The 24544-nt window shown below is 40.4% G+C and overlaps 1 protein-coding gene and 1 pseudogene across 1 annotated transcript in view; one reads left to right on the top strand and one right to left on the bottom strand.

Moving 5' to 3' along the window:
* The window catches only part of ZNF148 (zinc finger protein 148), a 250394-nt gene that overhangs the window by 15734 nt on the left and 210116 nt on the right, over positions 1 to 24544 (top strand). The window lies entirely within an intron of this gene.
* Positions 2645 to 2990, bottom strand: LOC102834984 (annotated as a pseudogene).

Here is a 24544-nt window from a genome sequence, read left to right as displayed (position 1 = left end):
ATACTTTTTTACTTACCCTTGTGTGTACCTGTACCCATATATTTGTATTTACAGGTGTATATGGGGCACTATTGTGGACACCTGATGTGGCACTGTGGGTTAATGCAACAGGCTGCAAAGCCGTTCGAACTACAAGGTTGGCAGTTGTAGCTCACCAACTGCTCCTCGGAAGCCCTATGCAGGGTCGCTATGGGTTGACACCGACTCGACGGCATTTAACAACAACAAACTGGTGCTATTGTGGTGCTGTAGGATAATACACTTTACCCAAAGGTCAGTTTGAACATCAAATTCAGTGGTTCAAACCCATCAGCCTATACTCGGAAACCCTAGCTGACTCAACGGCGTTTAGCAATAACAACAAAATATGATGTCCAGGATAAGCACTGGACTGCAAGGTTGCTTTGAGTCACAAGGTCTTGGGTTCAAACTTACCACCTGCTCCTTGGAAACACTATATAGGGTCGTTGTGACTCTGAAGTGACTTGACGGGACTTAACAACAACATAGGCTGATATGAGGAGTTCTGGTGTGGTGCTGTAGGATAAGCACTGGACTGCCAATCACAGGTCAGTGGATCAAACCTACCGACTGCTTCACAGAAACCCTTTACAGGGTTGCGACGAGTCAGAACCGACTTGATGACACTTAAAAACAACACCATAAGCTAGTAGGGCCCTGGTGTGGCTCTGTAGGGTAAGCATTGGGCTGATAACTGCAAGGTTGCAGTTCAAACTCACCATCCGATGGCAGAAACCCTGCACAGGGTTGCTGTGGGTGGAAACACAACAAAGCATAGATTGCTAACTGCAAGATTGGCAGTTCAAATCCATCAGCCTTTCGTATTGAAAAAGATGAGGCTGTCTGCCCCTGTAAAGAGAATACAATTCTGAAAACCCTATATAGCATTGCTTTAAGTCAGAATCAGTTTGATGGCAATTGGGTTTGGTTAGGTTTTATTGATTTGTTATTGTTTAGTGCTGTTGAATCAACTCCAATTCATAGTTACCCTGTATCCGGTTTCTGAGGAGCGGCTGGTGGGTTTGACATGCCAGTCTCATAGTCCACTGTTTATCCTACAGTGCTGTACCAAGACTCCAGTTTTATAGATACTTCTGTATATACTCCTGTCCACATCTGTAACTACCCATTTACCAATTTGTCGATATCCATTCATATGTGTTCAGATACTCATTATTTTGGTTTTGTTGTCCTCACTGCAATTCACAATCTGCCACTTTTTCCATCACCCAAAATAACTAATCTCTACTGGATAAAGTGTACTTTTGCCGCTCGATTCTTATGCTAACTGCTAGTGAACATTGGTCTGTGTTTATCCTTCTTTTTTTTTTTTTACTTTTTATTGTGAATTGGGTGAAGGTTTACAGAGCAGATTGTCAGTTTTACATTCAGTATATCATACATGCTTTGTTTCATCTCAGTTGTAATCCCCACAGTGTAACCTTACTTATCCCACTCTCTCCCTGTACTTCTTGTTTCCATTCTTCTTTCCCAATCTTTCTGAACTTTGTCCTTGGATAAATGCTGCCCATCTGATCTCAGATGATTACCCATTCTATGGTGTGCATATCTCACCAGTGTTGTTGATCTCCCTATAGACCTGTCTATTGCTTGGCTGAAAATTAAGCCATGGGGTGAGTTCAGTTCCAGACTTGAAAGGTTCCACTGATCTCTATCTGATCTGTAAGCCTGCTCTTTTTTATGTCTTTGAGTTTTCTTCTACTCTATTCAGAATCTTCTAATGTGATCTCTTTCAGAGCAGTTGGTAGTGGTAGCTAGGCACCCTCTAATTATTCTAGTCTCAGGGTCATGGAGACTGATGCTTCCGTGGTCCATTAGTCCATTGGACTAATTGTTTCCATGCGTCTTCAATTTTCATCATTCTTATAACGGAGGAATCATGCAATATGTGTTCTTGTTTCATTTAGGATATGTCTTCCAGGTCCAGGATATGTGTTTATATATATTATTCAGTAGTTTATCCAGGGACAAAATGTGTACACATCTATTTTAACATAGTAGTACTATGACAGGCTTGAATAGGACTAACGTTTTATAGGTATTACCAGGTCTGTAGATCTTAAAGGATTGATAGGATTATGGCAGGTAAATGATAAAGGTTAGCACTCCAAGAAGAATGTACAATGGTAGTACTGACAATGAGAAAAGTTGTAAGAGTGTCTAGGGATTGGTGGTCTAGATTAAGTGAAATTTAGGGTTTATGTTAAGAAATAGAAGGAGATAAAGCTGGATTATTGTTGTTAAAGTGCCATTGAGTTGGTTCTGGCTCATAGTGACCCTCTATAGTGTTTCTGAGAAGGAGCTGATGGATTTGAACCTGTTGACCATGTGGTTCAAAGTCCAGTGCTGATCCTTCAGCACCACACAAGGAGATGAAAAAAACCCTTAAAATCCAGGCTTACATGGTTTAAAAAAAAATGAGATAGAAGTTATGTGCAGTAGAGTGCTCGAATCCTAAGGGTACAGGTTAATGAATTTTTTTTTTTTGCGGGGGTCAGGAGGTGGTAGTGTCTGAACCATTTATTTCTCAGGACCAAGAGGTGGGCTAGCAGGGAATGGGGAGGGCAGGGTCACAGTCAGCAGCAGCAGGCAGGTGGGGTCCTCAGGGGAAGGTGGAACTGTTCCAGCCAGCATTGGCTGCATTCATGTCATAGTAGTCGATGTAGATCCTGTCGGGGCTGACGCACAGGCGCTTGGCCAGCAGGCCACACAGCAGCTTGCTGTAGGTGCGGTTCTCCGTGCCTCTTTCTGCCGATGCTGTGCAAGCTGCAGAGTGTGCACGGCTCACTGGATCCCCCAAAGGCCTTGTGCTGGTCTGGGACCATGTGCACCGCGATGTACTGCACTGGCTTGCGAGTGGCCTGCTCCAGCTGCTGAGTGAGCTCGGAGAGGAGCCCGTCCGGTACAGAGGTGCGAGGAACGTTGGTGTTCACTAGGAACATTGGCATGATGGCGGAAAGACTGACGGGTGGACCAGAGGAGTGGACAGACTCACGCGGCCAGGTTCATGGATTTTTATTAGGTGTACAATTATGTGTACAGTATGGGGAGCCCTGGAGAAGAGGACCCCCCCCCCCCCCAATGAGGTGGATTAGCACAGTGTGGCAGCAATGGGCTTGGGATTAGTAATGATTGTGAGGTTGATTTGGGACTGGGCAGTGTTTCATTCTGTTGTGCATAGCATCGCGATGAGTTGGGGCCAACTTGATAGCACCTAACAACAAGAAAAAAACTTAAGCCATTTCATACACCTAAGGACAGTCCCAGCACCCCAGAAGGAAGGAGCTCACATGTATACTTAAAAGTTGATGCCTGCAACTAAAAGTGACTCTTACCTTTATCCCCAGAGAAATTTTGCCAGGTTTTGAATATCAAATGAAGTTTAATCATCTTCTTATGTCTATTTTTTTGCTCAACATTTTATCCATGTTGTATATGTTGTTGTTAAGTGCTGTTGAGTCGATTCTAACCCACAGCGACCCTGTATAGGGTTTCCAAGGAGCAGCTGGTGAGCTTGAAATGCTGACCTAGCGGTTCAAACGACTTTGCAGTCCAGTGCATTAATCCACAGCACCATACCAGGACTCATATGTTGTGTATTTTGTTGTTGTTGTTAAGTGCTGTCGAGTCATCTGACCCATAGCGACCCTGTATAGGGTTTCCAAGGAGCAGCTCGGTGAGCTTGAACCACAGACAGCAGTTCAAACAATTTTGCAGTCTGACGCATTAGCCCACAGCACCACATAGTATTATTTAATTCTTTTTCATTTCATTATGCAGGTAATGTAGTAGTATATTTATCCATTTCATGATTTTTAGACAATTTGGTTTAATAGGCATTGAGGAACCATTGATGATTTTTAAGTGGGGAACTGGTGTTTAAAAATATTAATGTGGTGTCCCATTCTTCCCCATTTTTTGTAATAAAGGGACTCTGGAAACAAAGAAGTGTAAGTTGAAATGGTATTAATAACGATGAAGAGAAAGGGATGGATGTAAAAAATACCTCAAAGAAAGAATTGAAGGGCCTGGTGGCAAATGGGAAGCAATTTTTGATAACAATGCAGGAAAATATAAGTTGAGAGTAGATTTGAAACCTGAGTGTCTGTGGGAATGGTGAGATTATAATGGAAATTGTTGTATCAGGTAGCAGAACTATTTGGGTGGGTAAGCATGGCACTATTGGTTTAAGACAAAATTGACCAGTACATGAGGTACCAGGGGAACTGTTCAAAGAGAGTTAGTGAGCTAGAGTTAAAATTTGGGAATACTTAGGTAGAGTTGGTAATTAAGTTTACTAATTCTGATCTTGGTACTGATGCCTATGAAATTTTGTGGTTTCATAATTGAGGTGTCAGTTGAAGCAATAATTGAAGAATTTAGTTACAAAGACATCAGTATATATTTTAATTCCTCAGGAGTAAAGTAGATTGTATTAGAGGGTGATGGTTTAAAGATTTTTCTTTTGGGGGACTGCAAGAAGATACCCATTTGAGGAATGAAAATATAGAAGCAATGCTAAAGGATGAGTCCCTGAGGGATAGAGAATTAGTGAAAGCTCAAAGATGTCGGGCAATACTTACAATTTGGGCTGAGAAGAAGATCAGTAGTCATTGGAGACAGAAGGAGCAACCAGAGAGGTCAGAGTAGAACACATAAACCAAGGAAGGTAATTAAAGTGTTATTGCCAAAGAGAGGCTAAGGACTTGGAAGATGGGTCATAGAATTTGATACTTGGAATTTTTTTGTGCTTTTCAGGAGGACAATTTAGAAGCCCAATTGTATTAGGGATAAAGGATTTAGTGGGTTGAGAGAATGTAGAAACCATGGATATAGTAATTGTATTGCTTATGAAGGAGGAATAATTCTTTTGAACCAGAGGGCCAGAATCAACAGTCAATGAAGATACAACAGTTTAGAAGTTGAAAAGATGATATGATAACAGATGGAGAAGGTATGATTTGAGGGAATTTTATGGATGGTATTAGGAATTTAAGTATGAAAATAATTTGTATCTGTCAATGAAATGGCGAGTTGTATTTAGAATAAGTCTCCTGTGGAAGATTTCATGGCTTTCTGATGGTACTTAATGCCTAGTGTGTAGAGATGGAGAGGATGTCAATCTTGGGAAGATGCATGATGAGTACAATAGAAGGAAGGCGAGGATATTTTGAGAATAATAGTATGACTGAAGGACAGACTGGGTTAAATTATATAAGGAGGTTAAATGAAGCCAAAAGGAGGTGAAGAGTAGGTGTAGACCCAGAAGATACAGTGCTTGTAGTAAAAACAAAATAAAACAAGCAAAAAAAAAAGGATCTGTGAAGTTGCAGTCCTAGTGGTATAGCACTTCCAACCTTCCAACTATTTTAAGTTTATATGTTTGGATGGCTGGAGTATAAGGGAAGATTTTAGGAGTTGAAAAGAGTTATAGGAGTTGTAGATAGTTCTTCGTCATCACTGTTGAAGTCACTTGAGAATAATGGCCAATATGGAAGAGTGGAACTGAAGTAAGTCACTTGGGAAGAAAGGTGGTAGGGTAGTCTGGAGCTAAGTGAGTAATGTGGACTGCAAAGGGTTTTAGTGTTGAGAAAACAGTGAGTGTGACCCTGGAGAGGAGTAGGAGAATGATAACTAAGTTCTGAGTAAAGATGATTGTCCCGGGCAAGCCAAGATTGAAATAGATGAGGTGGTTGCAACAATTCAGGCAAGAGATGATAGTGGTTCTATTTGTCTTTGTGGTATGGGGATTGAGAGTAGATGGATTTGTGTCGTTGTTAAGTGCCATGAAGGTGATTCTTACACGTAGCAACCCTGTATAGGGTTTCTGAGGCTCTAAATCTTTGTGGGAGCAGAAAGCCTTGTATTTCTCCTGTGAAATCTGTCATAGAATCATACCATTCATGTATAATTGCTGATGTTGTTATGTGCCATCGACTGGGTAGGAAATCTTTATGTGAACAGGAAGCCTCATTCTTTGTCCTTTGGAGTGACTGGTGGATTTGAACTGCTGATCTTGTGGTTTGCATTCCAGTATTTGTATTACAGAGCCACTGCACTCGAACATAATATACTGAAATAAATTTAGTTGAGAGATATTTGTGAATTAAAAATGAGACATTAAAGTGGATGATCAGCAGTAAAGAGGGAGATGGATTGGCACAGTGGCAGCAGCAGTGGGCTCAAGCATAGCAGCAGCTATGAGGGTGGCACAGGACCCGGCAGTGTTTTGTTGTGTTGTGCATGAGGTTGCTATGAGTTGTAACCAAGGACACTAAACAACAAGAACCATCAAAGACAAGATGAGGTGGAAGGAGTATTAGCATGAAAGGCAGAAAACTTAGGACAATTTATTGACAATAAATACAGTATGGAGTTGAGTTGAGTTGAATGGGAATAAAAATAAGTTAAAGGTGGGTGGAAGTAGTTTGTAGCAGGGAGAATATAGAGAAAACATAATGTTGCCTTTCAAAGAAACTGTTCCTTCTCTGTGCAAATAGGGATAGCCTATCCTACCCATAATGTTGTAAATTTGGTAGTGCATAGTACAGAATGCAAAATGTTTTTTAAATGGCATAAATAATAGACACTAAGAGATATTTGATTTCTACTTGAGTGCCTTCAAAGCACAACAAATGTTTGCAGAAATTGAATGGTGATAATTTGTGTATGTACGGAGACATAAGTAAAAAGTAAAGAAAATGGGGTAGATGGTAGGAAGAAGATGTCCTAAACTCTATGCCCAACAGAATGAAACACTGCCTTGTCTCCCGCAAGCCTCACAATCGTTGCTACTTTTGACTCCATTGCTGCTGCCACTCTGCCAATACATCTTGTTGGGGTCTTCCTCTTTTTCTCAGACCTTCCACTTTACCAAACATGATCTCCTTCTCCAGAAACTTAGCCTCATGATAATGTGTTCAAAGCATGAGAATTGAAGTCTGTCCATCCCGGTTTCCAATGAGCATTCTGGCTGTACTTCTTCCAACACAGATTGGTTCTTTTTTTTTGGCAGTCCATGGTACTTTTAATATTCTCAAATGTATCAGTTCTTCTATGGTCTTCCTTATTCACTTTCCAAGTCTCATATGCATATGAAGTTATTGGAAACACCATAGCTTGGGTCAGGCATACCTTAGTCCTCAAGCTGGCATCTTTGCTTTGAACACTTTAAAGAGGTCTTGTGTAGCAGATTTGCAATGTGTCGCTTGATTTCTTGATTCCTGCTTCCCTAAGTGTTGTTGGTTGATCTGAGCAAAATGAAGTCTTTGACAACTTCAATCTTTTCTCCATTTATATGGATTTTGTTTATTGGTACAATGCTGAAGACTTTTGTTTTCTTTACATTGAGATGCAACCCATACCAAAGACTGTGGGGTCTTTGATCTTCATCAGTAAATATTTTAAGTCCTCTTTGCTTTCAGCAAGCAAGGTAGTATCATCTGCACATCACAGGTTGTTAATGAGTTTTCTTCCAATCTCGGTGCCGTGTTTTTCTTCATATAATCTAGTTTCTTGGATTGTTTGTTTAGCATACAGGTTGAATAAGTATGATGAAAGAATATAACCCTGGTACACACCTTTCCTAATTTAAAACAATTCCGTGTTCCCTTGTTTTCTTTGAACAACTTTTGGTCTATGTACAGATTCCTCATGAGCACAATTAACTGTTCCAAAGTGTTCATTTTCTGCAGTGTTGTCCATAGCTTATGATCCACACAATCGAAAGATTTTACGTAGTCAGTAAAGCACAGGTAAACATCTTTCTGGTATCTTCTGCCTTCAGCCAAGATCCATCTGATGTCAGCAGTGCTATCCGTCGTTCCATGTCCTCTTCTGAATCCAGTTTGAACTTCTGGCAGTTCACTGTCAGTGTACTGTTGCAGCCATTTTTGAATGATTTTTAACAAATTTTACTTGCATGATTTCTGCATCCCATTGGGTCACCTCTCTGGAATGTGAACAAATAATGGATCTCTTCCAGTCAGTTGACCAGGTAGTTGGTCTTCCAAATTTCTTGGCATAGATGAGTGAGTGCTTCTAGTGCTGCATCAGTTTGTTGAACGATGTCAGTTTGTATTCCATCAATTCCTGGTGCCTTGTTCTCTGCCAAACCTTCAATGCATCTTGGACTTCTACCCTGTGTATCATTTGCTCTTGAGCATATGTTACCTCTTGAAATGGTCGAACACTGACCGTTTCTTTTTAGTACCGTTACCCTTTGTATTCCTTCCATCTCCTTTTGACCCTCTCTGCATCATTCAATATTTTTTGTCCACAGAATCCTTCAATACTTCAAACAGAGACTTGACTGTTTTCTTCATTCCCTCACCTTGAGAAATGCTGAGCATGTTCTTCCTTTTTGTTTTCTAATTCCAGGTCTTTGCACATTTTGTTATAATATTTGACTTTGTCTTTTTGAGCTGCCTATTGAAGTTTTCTGTTTGGCTCTTTTACCTCCTCATTTCAGTTGTTGCACTTCTGTGCTAGAGAGCAAGTGTCAGAGGCTCTTCTGACATCCATTTGGGTCTTTTACTTCTTGTCTTCTCAACGACCTTTTGCTTTCTTCCTGTATGATCTTGATGTCATCCCACAAGTCTTATGGCCTTTGGTCTTTAGTGTCTAAAGCATCAAATCTGTTCTTCAGATGATCTCTAAATTCGGATGGGATGTGTTCAAGTTCATATTTTGGCTCTTGTGGACTTGTTTTAATTTTCTTCAGCTTCGGCCTCAACTTTTGCATATGAACAATTGATGATCTGTTCCATAGTCAGCCCTGGCCTTGTTTTGGTTGATGATATGGAGCTTTTCCATTGTCTCTTTCCACAGATGTAGTCAATTTGATTTCTGTGTGTTCCATCTGGTGAGGTCCATGTGTATAGTTGTCTTTTATATTGTTTTTAAAATGTGTTTGCAGTGAAGAAGTCATTAGTCTTGCAAAATTCTATCATGTGATCTCCAGCATCATTTCTATCACCAAGACCATATTTTCCAACTATTGATCCTTCTTCCTCTTTGTTTCTAACCTTTGTATTCCAATCACCAGTAATTATCAGTACATCTTGGTTTCATGTTTGATCAATTTCAGACTGAAGATGTTGGTAGAATTCTTTAATTTCATCTTCACTGGTTTTAGTGGTTGGTGCGTAAATTTGAATACTAGTGGTATTAACTGGTCTTCCTTGTAGGCGTATGAATATTATCCTATCACAGACAGCATTGCACTTCAGGACATGTCATAAGATGTTCTTTTTGCTGATGAATGCAACGCCATTCTTCTCAGTTTGTCATACCTGTTATAGGAAACCATGTAATTGTCAGATTCAATATGGCCAATACCAGTCCATTGCAACTCACTGATGTCTAGAATTTCGATGTTTATTTGTCCCATTTCCCTTTTGACAACTTCCAGTATTCCTAGATTCATATTTTGTACATTCATGTTTTGATTATTAATGGTTGTTTACAGCTGTTTCTCATCATTTTGATTTGTGCCCCATCAACAAATACAGGTCCTGAGGGCTTTACTCCATTTGCATCTTCACTGTCAAGCTCTACTTTGAGGAGGCAGCTCTTCCCCAGTCATATTTTGAGTGCCTTCCAACCTGAGGAGCTCATCTTCTGGTACTATATCTGACCGTAGTCTGGTGTTCCTCCTTATGCTTCAACATAAAATACTGTAGTGCTGACAGTGTTTGCACTGCTATTCTTAATGCTTTTAGTGACTATAAGTATTCAGAAGTAGCCTGTCTCTCCTTCCTAGTCTGTCTTGATCTGGAATCTCAGCTGAAACCTGTCCACCATGGGTGACACTGCTGGTATTTAAAATACCTGTGACGTAACTTCCAGAATCACAGCAACATGCAAGCCACCACAGTATGACAATCTGGCATACTAGTGGTCATTAGGCCCAGACTTAGGTTTTTTTTCTGATGACGCCATCTTATGCCGGCTCTGATCATGTAAGTTGAATATTTTGGGTTTTTTTTTAAGCTTTCATTATTATTGCTTTTTATTATAAATCTGATACTTAATTGGTTGTCATAAGACTGATAACATCAATGAGTTACATGTTGCAGCATTGTATATAGTGCATATTACTAATGGTAAGATGTATACAAACACATGTGAACTGTTCTAAGTGCTGCTTCTTGTAACTGTAATGTGTATTCAATTGGGGACTACCTGAATAATGAAAGCTGTGCTTTCTAATTTCCGAGTTTACCATCCTTTCTTAATGCTTCTTAGGAAGCTGGTTTGATTTGTCTTATTTCATTTATTACTTGTATGTAGGTGACTCCCAGATGATGGTTGATGGTTATGTGCCATGGAGTCTGTTCCGACTCATAGCGACCTTGCACAGGGTTTCCGAGGCTGTAAACCTTTACGGGAGCAGAAAGCACCATTTTTCTCACGCAGAACAGCTGGTAGTTTCAAACTGCTGACTGTGAGGTTAGCAGCCTGATTTGTAACCATTACTAGAGCTCCTTTCCTATTAGTAGCAGTGCTATTTTATTAATAGATAAATGTAAAATTCACATCTAACTTATGTAAATGTGTCAAACCTTGCATAGTGTGCATAGTGGTGGTTATGTGCTATAGAGTTGGTTGAGACTCATAGCGGCCCTGTACAGGGTTTCCAAAGCTGTAAATCTTTACGGAGCAGAAAGCCTCATCTCTCTCCTGCGGAACAGCTGGTAGTTTCGAACTGCTGACTGTGAGATTAGCAGCCTGATTCGTAACCAGATATACAGTTATAAATATGCATTCTTGTCTTAGTTTGAGTTCTTCTTTATTGTTTAATCAGTATCTTAATCAGTGTCTTGCTAATCCTTCAGACAAAGTAGAAATAAAAGGAAGATTGCCCTCTTCCGGTTCCCCCTTTAAAAAATGTCTTACGGTTTGAAATTGCTATAATTGTCCATATACTTTTATTCAGATGTCTACGTTGATAATATTTACAACCAGGCTCCTTACTCTTTGGCCTTTAATCTGTGTGTGCTGTTAAATCTTTGTTTAGTTCTGTGGTAGTATTCGTTTTTGTTAAATTTTGTTCTCCACTTCTTTTCCCTGCACTGTCAAAACTAGTCTCTCAACTGCTTATCTAACTAGTTTTTATGATTCTCTGCAGTGTGGTTTGCTGTCCAAACCCATCAGCTGCTCCTTGGAAACCTTACACAGGGCTGCTCTTTGAGTCTCAACTGACTGGATAGCATGTAACAACAACAACCAGTGCCTTGCTATGAACTCCACAAATTACATTTTAAATTGTTTTCATTAAAGAACCAATGTCATGTGCTTCAAGCCCCTCACATTTGTTTTTTATTCCTCATAAGACTACTAATCTTCTAAGCAGAGACTAATTCCTTGCCTAGAAGGCTGAATGATGTTAGGCCATGTTTCAAGGAGAGAGCATATTCTTGTTGGAAACATTAGGTGTCAGGGAGAAGAATATGACAAGGCACAGAATTTATGGTATTGGTGTTTCAGCCTAGTGTACTTTTTTTGCTTTAGAATGAGTAATTGGTTCCAGCACCTATCCTTGGGGTATTTGTCCCATTTTTTTCTTCTATATCTAGTCATGTTATTGTCATCAAGTTGGTTCTGACTTATTGTGACCCTGTATAGGGTTTCTGAGGAGCAGCTGGTGGGTTTGAGCTGTGACCTTGTGATACACAGTCCAGTGCTAATTCTACAGTGCCACACTGAGTCCGCATCTAGTCATACACCAAATTTCATGAAGGACCTATGACTACCCAGAGTGTTGAAGTCTGTAAGAGAGCCCAGAGTTGTCATTGTCCAACTCACAAAACTTGGACTGCCTGATTTGGCCTGGAGTTGTTTCCTGGAACTGCTTCAGATATATCTGGGCCATGAGGCATGACGGGTTTTAAGTAATATTTAGATGGATTTTGTGGGTTAGACTAGTGATAGATACCTCAAAGGAGTGTTGTTGTTGTCGGTGGTTGTGTGTCAAGGAATCGGTTTTGACTCATAGCGACCCTGTATAGGGGGTTTCCAAGGCTGTAAATTTCTATGGGAGCAGAAAACCTCATGGTTCTCCCGTGGAACTGATGGCAGTTTCGAACTGCTGACCGAGAGATTAGCAGCCTGATTTGTTATCACTACGCTACCAAATCTAGGGTGTCTAATGGCAGGATATGTTTTAAATGATTTCACAAGGTAGGGATTGGATGCCTGAAAATCTTGGTTGGCATTGAGTTTTCCTTGTAAATTTGAGAAAAGCCCATACCCCAAGGGATTAAAATGTATACTTGGTGTTCTACAGGGTCTTGTGTTTATGTATTTATCTACATACACATACCTTTATGTGTGGACACATACAATGGTATAGGGAATTTGTTAATTTGATTAGGCACTATAATTAGAGCCTTTAGGGAAACGGGCTTGAATGATTCAAATTAATTGTTAAGAGAATATTTAGAAAGCTCATTGTCAAGTTACTATGCATACTTAGGAAATGGACTTTTCAGTGATTGTTGTGGCTTTTTGGAACAGGTTCACAAAATTTGAGGGTGTTGGATTTTGTAAATGCCTATCCTGCATCAACTGAATTTGGGATAAATTTAAGTTGGCAAGTGTTAGCTTTGAAGGAATAGACAAGAAAAAATGCAAGTTTCTGAAAAAATTATGAATTGATTTGTTAGAGCTGATAGTTATAAAAATTGTGGAGAAGTTTTGAATAAGGTGAGTGGGAAATATGAAAGGGATTGATGAAGAAGCTTATTACTATTAGAAAAGTAAATTTCAGAAGTGTAAATAGGAAAAAATGGGCTAGAGAACCATCTACATTGGGAGACACACAGTTCTTAAAGACAGTAAGGTTAAAAACAGTATGGTAGGGGAAAACTAAAATAAGTAGATTAAAGTGTGAAGAAACAGGAGGAAGCATCAAAAACAATAAAGATTTCTTAAGAGTTTGGTTAAGTGCAAATAAATTATAAGATTGTGTTGTGGGTGGTGTGTTGGACATCAGTTTTGATTACTGGTACAGGGAAAGAAGCGTAAACATCCATAGTTGGTAGAGCCCCCCCCCCCCCAACGATAATTAAGCAAGAATTTTATTAAGAAAGACTGGAAGTAGGGAACCTTGTGCAGGATTTTGCCAGAGAGGTCCGCTTGGTGGTGAGCGGAGCTAAACTGCGCGGGTTGTGGGTCCAGAGCTGCCACAGGAAGCAGCAGCGGAGCCAGGTCGACTCAGTGGGCCTCCAGCCGCCAGTATCCGCGCACGGACCCCGTGGGGAGCGCTCCAGTGAGCAGGCCCCGGGCCCAGGCAGAGGAGACTGGGAGGAAGGGCTTTCCGAATATCCTAAGCCAACCCCTGCACGCGTCTCCCACAGCTTTCTTTTGTTTTATGTGTCAGTGTGTGCGCGTGTACGTGCGCCTGTCTGCTGGGTTGCAAAGAGAGGCGGCGGAGAACCTGGGCTTTTTCCTGTCTGTGTGGCTTGTGCGCCTGCGGCTGCGCGGCCTTGGTGGGTGGAGGGACCCGGGGCCTTGGCCTGGCCTCCCAGGCACAGTGTCTTCCGGGTCGGGCCTCACTGGCGCAAGCAGTGCCCCTTATCCCCAGCGAGTTATCCCCAGCGAGAAGGGAAACTTTGTGAGTGGATTTTTGACGGTTAAGCAGTGTCTCCCGGTAGAGGGGCCTGCCACACTGTTAATTGCTACTTTCCCTCCTAACCCTGTTTTTTTAAAACTTCTATTGGACTGCATTGTATTCAGTTTTATGGTGTGTGAAAAGGTCAGACAGGTAACTTGGTTTGTTAGGTTTTGTTTTTTTTAACTTGCTATCAAGAGTGAAAAATAAATATGTACGTCTGTGTTCTTATATTGGTTGCGTTAGTAAAACCTGCATGTTTTGTGATAGAGACTATCTAAAGGCCTTTCTAAATTGCTATTGGGCAAATTTATGCCCCAGACTTTGCAAAGCACTTTTTACAGTGCCAGGAAAGAACTGCTTGTGGAGTAGACTAAAAGTTAGGATTAGGAAATGCAAAAATTGAACTTTTCCCAACAGCTTGAATTTAAAACAGCTTGAATTTTTTTTTCCGGTTTTGTTTTACATAATAATTAGCTTACTTTGCATAAAGAATTTTGCAAAAATTGGACATGGTGTGATTAAAAAGGAGTTTCTTAATTATAGAGGACAATGGTTAAAGATACCACAAGAGTTTAGAAATTTCAAGTATGTTAAAATGTTGCTATAAATAAAATCCTATTCAGATTTTTAGATTTTGTAAATCTAAAAATATGATGGCAGTTGTCCTTTGGGTGCTGAAAAAGGTCCTGGGTTTCTCTGTACTTGTGTCTGGGCAGATTTTCAGTATTGTTTGCTTGATCTGGGCTTCGAACCTTAGCATGAGCGCATAATTTGTTTGAATTACAAGTTTGTTTTGCAGCTGGGAATAGCCTATCGGTCTCTTATTCCCAGTCTGGTGACCTATCTAAGAATAGACTAAGGAAACTGTCTGTTTGGTGGAAATACGGCTGAATTGATTTTATCAGCCTGCAAATGAATGTGTGAATGTTTAATTTTGTGTTATAATGTTGAAATGTAGTTTCACCATATGGGATTTTTAGGCCTTCATTCGAAAATATAAAGGACTAGAGGATTGCTTAAAATGTTACTTTTAATGGGATTTGTAGCACATTTGCACTTTGATTAAAATAGATACTTAGGATACTTAACTGAGTGGATGTGTTTTTCCTGTGGATGTTTTCAGTGGAAAGAGAATAGCAGGTATCTTGGGACTGTGTAGCTTTCTCACAAATGCTAGGGAGAAGAAATTATGTTGATTTTATTAAATCAACATAATTTAAATCTCTGTGAAAATCTTTAAGACTTTATTTTATTGAGTATGCTTAACAAGATACAGATGCTATGGATTTCACCCTCGATTTTATTATGTATTGTTAGTCTCATTACTACATAGTCCACACACAATAATATTTGATTAACATGTTTTCAGTAGATTTTATACAAGATACTTTTTATAGTATACGAGGTATAAGTCATAGTGGAACCTTTCTGTTTTGTTATAAAACATTCTTAACTTAAAAGTAATTTTTTAAAAATGATTTTTATCCTGTATCACAAAAATGAAAACCTCCTTTCTTCTTCCTCCCTATCTCCAAAGCACCAGGGAAATTTTTAATCTAATAGGTGATTCTTACCCAGGGATGAATTTGGCAATGCCTGAAGACAGTTTGGTTGCCATTCTGGAGGATTTACTGGCATCCAGGGGATAAATGCCAACCACCCTACAATGTACAGAACAGCCTCCCATAACACAGAATTACCAGGACCAGTTGTCACTGAATCAGTTCTAATTCTTGGATGCCCTTGTGCATCAGAGCAAGACTGTGTTCCCTAGTTTTTACCGTGGCTGTATCATTCACTCAGCTTCCTCCAGTGGGGAAAGCTCTAGTAAGACATCAGAAGTAGGTAGTTGACATTGTTGTTACGTGTTGTCAAATTGGTTTTGCCCCATAGTGAACCCTGTATGGCGTTTCTGAGGAGTAACAGGTGGGTTTGAACTTACAATCTTATGGTTTGAAGTCCATTGCTGATCCTTTAGCGCCACACCAGGAGTTAATAGCAATGATGTTATTGTTAAGTGTTGTCCAGTTGGTTTTGACTTATAGCAGCTTGAGGAGTGGCTGTTGTGCTTGCACTGCCAACTTTGTGGCTCAAACCAACCTTGCAGTCCAGTGCATTAATCCGCAGCGCCACACCAGGGAAGTACATTACTGTTAACTAGAGTGCAAGACTCAGTTTTCACCATTTTTAAAAACTTGCTTTCATACGCATACATGTATGTGGTTCTGTACAATAAACTCTACAGCAGTAAATATACATAACGATTTCATTGTTACTAAGGAACTTCTAGCTAGCCCTTTATATTTGCACCCCACTCTCCTCCCTCTTCTCTGGGGACAGTTCTATAGTTTTGTCATTTCAGTAATGGTATATAAGTACAGTATGTAGTTTCTCTGGGATAAATATCCAAGAGTAAAACTGCTAGGCTGTATGTCAAGTGCACATTTAATTTTACAAGAAACTTTCAAACTAGTTTCCTGAGTGGCTGTACCATTTTATTTTCTCACCAGCAATGTATGAGATAATCCAGTTTCTCTGCATCCTTGCCAGCATCTGATATTACTATTTTAAAAAAATTTAGCTGTTTTATTAACATATGATTAATAACCAATGATGCTGAAGGGAGAAGTACAAGCTGCGCTGAAGTCCTTGGTGAAATACAAGGCTCCAAGAACTGATGGAATACAAATTGAAATTTTAAATGGATGCAGCACTGGAGGCACTCACTCATCTATAGAAAGAAATTTGGAAGATAGCTTCCTTGCCAACCAAGGAACAGAACCATGTTTTTGCCCATTCGAAAGAGAGGTAACAGAAATGAATGCAGAAATGTTGAACAGTGTCATTAATATATCACATGCAAGTAACTTTTGCAGAAGATAATCTAAAAATGATTGCAACAGTACGTTGACTGGGAACTTCAAGAAATTCAAGCCAAATTCAGAAGTGGCTTTGGAACGAGGGATATCATAGCTCACGTCAGGTGGATCTTGTCTCAAAGCAGAGAATACCAGAAAGATAGATGTTTACCTGTGCTTTATTGACTGTGGGAAGACTTTTTACTGTGTGGAGCTTGACAAGCTATGGACAACATTGAGGAGAATGAGTATTTTAAAAATGAGCAAAAGACTCTCCAAAGAAGAACACACTAAAGTAATTTCTTCAAAGTTGTGAGACAAAAGACTGTGAAAAAAATCAGTTTTGGCATGAAACTTAACTATTTACTTACTGTTTTCTTGTCTTACAGTTCGCATTTACATTAAGTGATTGCACATTAATGACATACATCTAGCAGTAACAAATACTGAGATGTGAGGTGACAGTAAACTGCATACGTTGACTGATGGCTAAAGTTATGCTTCAGCATTGTTGTTGTTAAGTGCCGTCGAGTCGGTTCCGACCCATAGCGACCCTGTACAGGGTTTCCAAGGGTGTAAATCTTTACGGGAGTAGAAAGCCTCATCTTTCTCCCGCGGAGCGGCTGGTAGTTTCGAATCAGCATAGCTGCCTTATAATTCTCAGTGATTTGGCAGATATGTAGTAAGTCGCCCTCCATTTTATGATTTGATGTGGTCATTCTCCATTTTTGCATAATGCTGATTTTTCCATAAAGAGCTGGTAATTGGAACCTAACCATGTTGATAAGTGAGGAGTGGGGGTTATTTATGTTGGGCTGTTTTTGGATTCTCTATTCTGTTCCATTGATCTTTGTATCTGTACCTCTGCCAGTACCACACTGTCTTGTCTATCTCCCACTTAATTTTTCTTTCGTAAGATTCTTTTTGCTATTCTAGTTCCTTTGCCTTTTCAAGTAAGCTTTAGAATAAATTTGTTTATGTCTACAAAAATATCTTGTTGGGATTTTAATAGAAACTGCATTAAACCTATAGTTCACTTTGGGGAGAATTAAAATCTTTGCCATATTAAAAAAACAAAAGCAAAAACTAAGTTGCCATTGAGTTGATTCGATTCAAGTCATGGTGACCTCATATGTGTCAGAAAACTGCACAATAGTGGTTTTGTTTTTTTTTTTAATGTTTTATTGTGAATTATGTGATAGTTTACATGGGAGAACATATGTTGGTTCATTGCCATGGTTACAATCCCCTCCATGCATTATCAACCAACCAAAAAAGGGTATACACTACAAGCCTGCCCTCCCCCCACCCCGAGTCGTCAGCACACAGCCCCTCTCCCTCTCTGTATCTGATGCACCCAACTGCTTCATCTCTCCACATCATCATCTCTGCCTCCATCTTAGGCATCACTGCTTCTCTGCGTAGGGTCCCGCTCTCTGCCCTTCTCCCTTAATGGTCCCAGGGACCTCCGCTCTTAAACTGAAAAGTTAATCACTCCCCTCCTTGCTACAAAATGTTTGCCTTTACATTTCCAACCCTCACAAGCAGTCCTGATAACAGTTATTCACTATTGTATTACAAGAGACCCATCTGCATTTAATTTCATCAGCTCCGCCTAGACAGATTGGTTACTACTTAGAGGAGATTCTACCTTCCTCCATGCCTTCTGAATGTAGGTTCCCTCTTGAAAGCTTGTAAGCCAGTCACTTCCTGCCTTTGTAGCTTCCCCATTTTGGATAGCCAGTGTCCAAGTTGCCCATCCCTGTCTACACTGTGTATGGGGGGAGTGGGAATGATCCTTGCTGTGAAGATTTGTTCCCTCTTTTGAGCTACTGCATCCATAGGTGTAGGTCAGGTTCATCAAATTGTATCAGATTATTTTTTTCCTCTTCTTTCTTCTTCTGGTTGACCTCTGATCATCCAGTCATTGAAGCCAGGTCAAGTGGGTATTAACTGCAAGTGTGGGTGTTCTTGTGCATATGCACTCTCTTTGTATCAGCTCTGCGCTTCACTTTCCACTCTAGTCCTCTGTGGCTATGTCACAGATTCTGGGCTCAAGAGTCCCCAGGCCTTGCCACACTGCTGGCCAACCAAGTCTCCACCCGGGTTCATAAGAGTTTTATTGAACACTGTAGGGCTTAGCTTGCCGCTTCATTGCTGTTTTTCCCTCACTTCTCCTTATCGGTGACGAGCATGGTCACCAATTAGAGCATGTATTCCCATTGAGTCTTAGTCTTGGAAGGGGGTTTACACTGAGGGGACCCGACCACTTGATGTCTCTTGGGCAAGCAACTTGCTTGTTCTTGTAGTAACAGTCGGTTTGCCTTTATTTTGTATTTTTCCTGTAGGTCTTTCTTTCAAGAAGTATCTTCTGTTCTTCTAGCTGCTCCAGGCTTTCAAGTGGAATTTTCCCATCTCTGAAGATCTGGATGTGGTTCAGGCTTCCACCTATAGTGTTATAGTCTTCCACCTATAGTAATGCAGAGGCTCCGAATGAAGTCTCCTTTACTGGGCGCTTGTAACCCCATTTTAGGTATTCCAGTCAGTTATAGGCAGAAGATGGACTTACATGCTTTCTATGGTGATATTTCTGGCTATTCCTTTTTCTCCCCCTCCAGTGTCTACTTTAAAATATAAAGCAAGGAAAACCAAGATTCAAAAGACAGCCAAGCATCTTAACATTATTCCCTCTTTTTTCCCATTGCAACCATGTCTCAATCTCTGTATCCCAGAGCCCTGTTGTTCCAAGGTTGTGCATACATCATTCTTCACCTCTGTCTCACTTAGCCTATGCAAGCCTGCCTAATTGTTTTCCCATCTGCTTTGTTCTTCCATTCCCCTCTCTCTTCTTGTATATTGCCCCCCTCCCCAGCACCCAAACTTTGCTGTTTCTAATCCCTGCCCTGTCTTTCACCTTCCCCTCTCTCCTCTCACTCACCCCCAATATCCCAGCAATCAACAAATAATTCCCCCCACCCCTGTTTAGTATGCGTTCTTTTTCTTAGTCTTTTACAATAGTGGTTCTATGCAGTATTTCTCCTTTTCTGACTAATTTCACTCAACATAATGTCCTCAAGTTTCATCCATGTTAAATGGTGGCTTGCAGCTTCCTTGTTATTCTTCAAGGTAGCATAGTATTCCATTATGTGTATGTACCACAGTTTGTTTATCCATTCTTCAGTTGATGGGCACTTTGGCTGTCTCCATCTTTTTGCGATTGTAAGTAGTGCTGCTATAAACATTGGTGTGCATATGTCTTCTTGTATTGTGGCTCGTATTTCTTGTGGGTAAATACCATGTAGAAGAATTGCTGGATTATTTGTTGTTGTTGTTATGTGCCGTGGAGTCGGTTCCGACTTACAGTGACCCTACACAGGGTTTCCGAGGCTATAAATCTTTACGGGAGCAGACTGCCTCATCTTTCTCCCGCGGAGCGGCTGGTAGTTTCGAACTGCTGACCTTGCTGCTCACAGCCCGATTCGTAAGCACTACGCTACCAGAGCTTCTTAGGTATTTCTATTCGCAACCTTCTAAGGAAGGACCATATTGCTTTCTAGAGCGTTTGGACCATTTTTCAGTCCCACTAGCAGTGCAGGAGTGTCCCAGTCTCTCCACATCCCCGCCAGCATTTATTGACCTCTATGTTTTGATCTTTGCTGTTATTGTTGGTGTGAGATGATATCTCTTTGTTGTTTTGATTTGCATCTTTCTAATGGCTAGTGATTGTGAACATTTCTTCATATGTTTGTTGGCTGCCCGGATCTCTTCCTTGGTGAAGTGTCTGTTCATATCCTGTGCCCATTTTTTAATTGGGTTATTTGTCTTTTTCTTGTAGAGGTGTTGTAGTTTCCTGTATATTTTATAAATGAGTCCCTTGTCTGATGTGTCATTGCAAAAGATTTTTTCCCATTCTGTGAGTTCCTTTTTCACTCTTCTGGTAAAGTGTTTTGATGCACATATGTTTTTAATTTTTAGTATGTCCCACTCATCTATTTTGACTACTTTTGTTAGTGTGGTTTTCAAAATGTTTTGTAGTCTGTGTATTCCCTGAATTAGTGCCTTCACATTTGTCCGGAGTTTTTCATTGATGGCCTTCATAATTCTGGGATTCACATTTAGGTCCTTAATCCATGTTGAGTTGGATTTTGTAAAAGGTGTGAGGTGAAGGTCTTGTTTCAGTCTTTTGCATATCATTTTCCAGTTCTGCCAGCACCATCTGTTGAGAAGACTATCACCTCCCTATGCGATATATTTAGGTGTTTTGTCAAAAATCAGTTGGCTGTATGTAGATGGGTTAATTTCTGGATTCTCAGTTCTGTTCCATTGATCTATGTACCTTTCATTGTACCAGTACGAAGCTGTTTTGACCACTGTAGCCATGTAGTAAAATTTGAAGTCGGGGAGTGAGAGGCCTCCAACCTTATTCTTCTTCTTAAGCAGTGCTTTGCTTATCCTGGGTCTCTTTCCTGTCCATATAAAGTTTGTAATTGATTTTTCCATCTCTTTGAAGAATGTTGTAGGAAACTAGATTGGGATTACATTTATATGTGTAAATTGCTTTGGGCAGTATTGACATTTTCACAATGTTAAGTCTTCCTATCCAGGAACATGGTACATTCTTCCATTTTTGTAGGTCTCTTTTGGTTTCCTGTAGTTTTCTTTGTATAAGTCCTTTGTTTCTCTAGTTACATTTATTGCTAGATATTTCATCCTTTGGGTGGCTATTGTAAATGGTATTGCTTTCCTAATGTCCTTTTCAATGCTGTCATTTTTGATATAGAGGAATCCAACTGATTTTTGTATGTTGACTTTATATCCTGACACTTTGCTAAATCTTCTAATGAGGTCTAGTAGCTTTTTTACTGAGTCTTTGGGGTTTTCTGCGGATAGGATCATATCGTCTGCAAATACGGAGAGTTTTACTTCCTCTTTGCCAATTTGGATGCCTTTAATTTCCCTGTCTTGCTGTATAGCTCTTGCTAAGACTTCATCACAATATGAACAGGAGTGGTGACAAAGGGCATCCTTGTCTGGTTCCTGTTCGCAGAGGGAAGGCTTTCAGTTTCTCTCCATTGAGAGTAATGTAGGCTGTTGGTTTTGTATATATGCTCTTAATTATGTTGAGGAATTTCCTTTCAATTCCTGTTTTGTCATAGTAGTTTTTAAATGGCTGATTTTTCAAAAGTATATTGACTGTCCGTTATTCTGAGGTACCTCTACATGTACTTGAACCTCCAACCGTTGTGATCATCAGCTCAGTGTGTTAACCACTTGTATCATCCAAAGACCCCTTACTTTGTTGTTGCTGTTGTTGTTATGTGCCATGGAGTCAGTTATGACTGATAGCGACCTTGTATGGGCTTTCCGTGGCCGTAAATCTTTTCGGGAGCAGAAAGCTTCATCTTTCTCCCGCGGAACAGCTGGTAGTTTCAAACTGCTGACCTTGTGGTTCACAGTCCAATTCCTAACCACTATACTACCAGAGCTCCTTACTTTGTAGTGGCGTGTTATTATTGTTAATTGCTATTTAGTTGGTTCCTACTCATAGTGACCCTGTATGGGTTTCCCAGGAGGGGTTGGAGGGTAGGAACCACCAACTTTGTGGTTCAAAATGAACTTGTGGTCTGGTACTTACTCATCTGACATTGCCAAACAGGAATCCCTATGTACTGGTGTAGATTTTCCATATTATTTTGAAACAAAATTTCAGGCACCAGATGTTGTTGTTAAGTGTGATCCTGCATAGGGTTTCTGAGGAGCAGCTGTGGTGGGATTGAACTGACAACCTATAGTGCCAAACGTGGATCCCATATGTGTTCTCATAAACAGTTTTATGGATTGCAGAAATCTCATGGCATGTCTGATCTCCACTAACTGCACAAGGCCTATTCCTATGAGGCAGAGGTTAGACATGCTTCCACACTTCAATCTTTCTCATCTTCTGACATAAACCATCCCTCCCAGTACACTTTACTTCCCTGTGGCCACACACAACTCATAGACATTACTCAAGATTATGGTGCCTACTAGGGAAGTTAACAGGATGCAATTCTGGAACAGAAACAACTAAAAATACAGCAATTCTCTAGTCAGGAGTGCCTCTTCTCACCCATACTGCAGTCACACCTCTCTTGTTCTTGGTCTCTTAACTATGACCCCGTGGCTTCTGCCCTGCTCTGGCAGGTGTTACAAGCTCCTTTGGTGGTATGCTGTTTTGTTGACTCCAATTCATTGCAAGCCTATATAGGGTTTCGAGGCCGTAAATCTTCATCGGAGCCGAAAGCCTCATCTTTCTCTTACGAAGTTGCCTGTAAATTTGAACTGCTGATCCTGCAGTTAGCAGCCCAATGCATTACCCATTATGTTACCAGGGCTCCCTCCTTACAAGCTCCTTTGTTGTTATTGCTGTTAAGTTCCCTTGAGTCAGTTCTGACTCACAGCGACCCTGTATAGGGTTTTCAAGGAGTGGCTTGTGAGTTTGAACTGCCTACTTTGTGGTTCAAAACGACCTTGCATATCCAGTTCTTTTTCTACAGGGCCACACCACAAGCTCCTTTAGCCCTGTGGATAAATGCCCAAAGGGCACCCCATCTGCAAACCAGCCTTCTGCCTGAAGCCATACTCCCTTCTTGTCTTTCTCACAGTGACACTGCCTCTGCTGCTGCTTTTTTGCTGAGGGATTTTGCATCTGTGGTTCTTGCTTCATGTTCTGGGATCCGCTGTTCCTGCTTCTGAAAATGGCTCCTTGTAAGCCTTGTGGGATGGCAAAACTAATCTCCATATGTTGCATGGTTTCTCCCAATCTTTTGGTGAGAGTTTTAAGACCATGGCTAGAAGAGACTTGTTAAGTAAATTCATAGTGTCACACAGCTCACATACTATGTAGTTCACTCATTTAAAGTGTATAGCTCAGTGGTTTTTAGTGTGTTCTTAGAGTTCTGTAGCTATCACCATAGTCGTTTTTATGAAATTTTAATCATCACAATAAGAAACTCTAGATCCATTAACTGTCAATCTTAATTCTTCTCTCTTTCCATCCCTTGGTAATCTTTAATATACGTTCTGTCTCTTGTTTGACAATTCTGGATATTTCCTAAAAATGTAATGATAGAGTATGTGGCATTTTGTAACTGGTTTGTTTTACTTAGCGTAATATTCTCACTGTTGTAGCTAATAATAACAGTACTTCATTGCATTTTTATGACTGACTTAATATTTAATTGTATCGAGGTACCACGTTTTGTTTGTACATTCATCATTTGTTGGATATTTGTCCCCCCCATCCCTCCCAGTAACTCGTGTATATTGTTAAGTGCCATCGAGCAGGTTCTTACCCATAGTTACCCATATAGGATTTTCAAGGAGCGGCTGGTGAACTTGAACCACCGAACTTGTGCTTCAAATAGATTTTACAGTCCAGCACATTAACCCAGAGTGCCAAACCAGGACTCCACATGTGTATGTTGCTGTTGTTAAGTGCCATCGAGTCAGTTCTGACCCTTAGCCACCTCATATAGAGTTTCCGAGGAGCAGCTGGTGAACTTGAACCGCCAACCTTGCACTTCCAACGGCTTTGCAGTCTGATGCGTCAACCCACAGTGCCACACCAGGACTCCCCACATGCGTATAGGGTCCCTATTTCACTTCATCCTTGCCAACAATATTTTCTGTAGTTTTGATTTGAGCTCTCTTAGTACATGTGAAGTGGTATATTGTGCTGTTTTATTTTTAAGACATTTTATTGTATTTCAGGTGAAAGTTTCCACAGAGAATTTGTTTCCCATTCTACAGTTCATGCAGAAATTGTTCTGTGATTTTGTTGCTATCTCCCAATATGTCAGCACCCTGTCTTTCCTGTTTGCATTTCTCCAGTTTCCCTGCCCCTACTTGTTTCTCTTTTTTGCTTTTGGGCAGATGTTGCTGTTTTAGTTGATTGTTCTAAGGAGCACATTCCGCATGGGTGTCACTGTTTATTTTACAGGGCAATCTATTGCTTGTCTGAAAGGTGACTTTTGACAGTATCATG

This window comes from Chrysochloris asiatica, unplaced genomic scaffold, assembly GCF_000296735.1.
Source record: "Chrysochloris asiatica unplaced genomic scaffold, ChrAsi1.0 scaffold00130, whole genome shotgun sequence".
In the NCBI taxonomy this organism is placed as follows: Eukaryota; Metazoa; Chordata; class Mammalia; order Afrosoricida; family Chrysochloridae; genus Chrysochloris; species Chrysochloris asiatica.
This window is presented reverse-complemented; position numbering and strand designations above follow the sequence as displayed.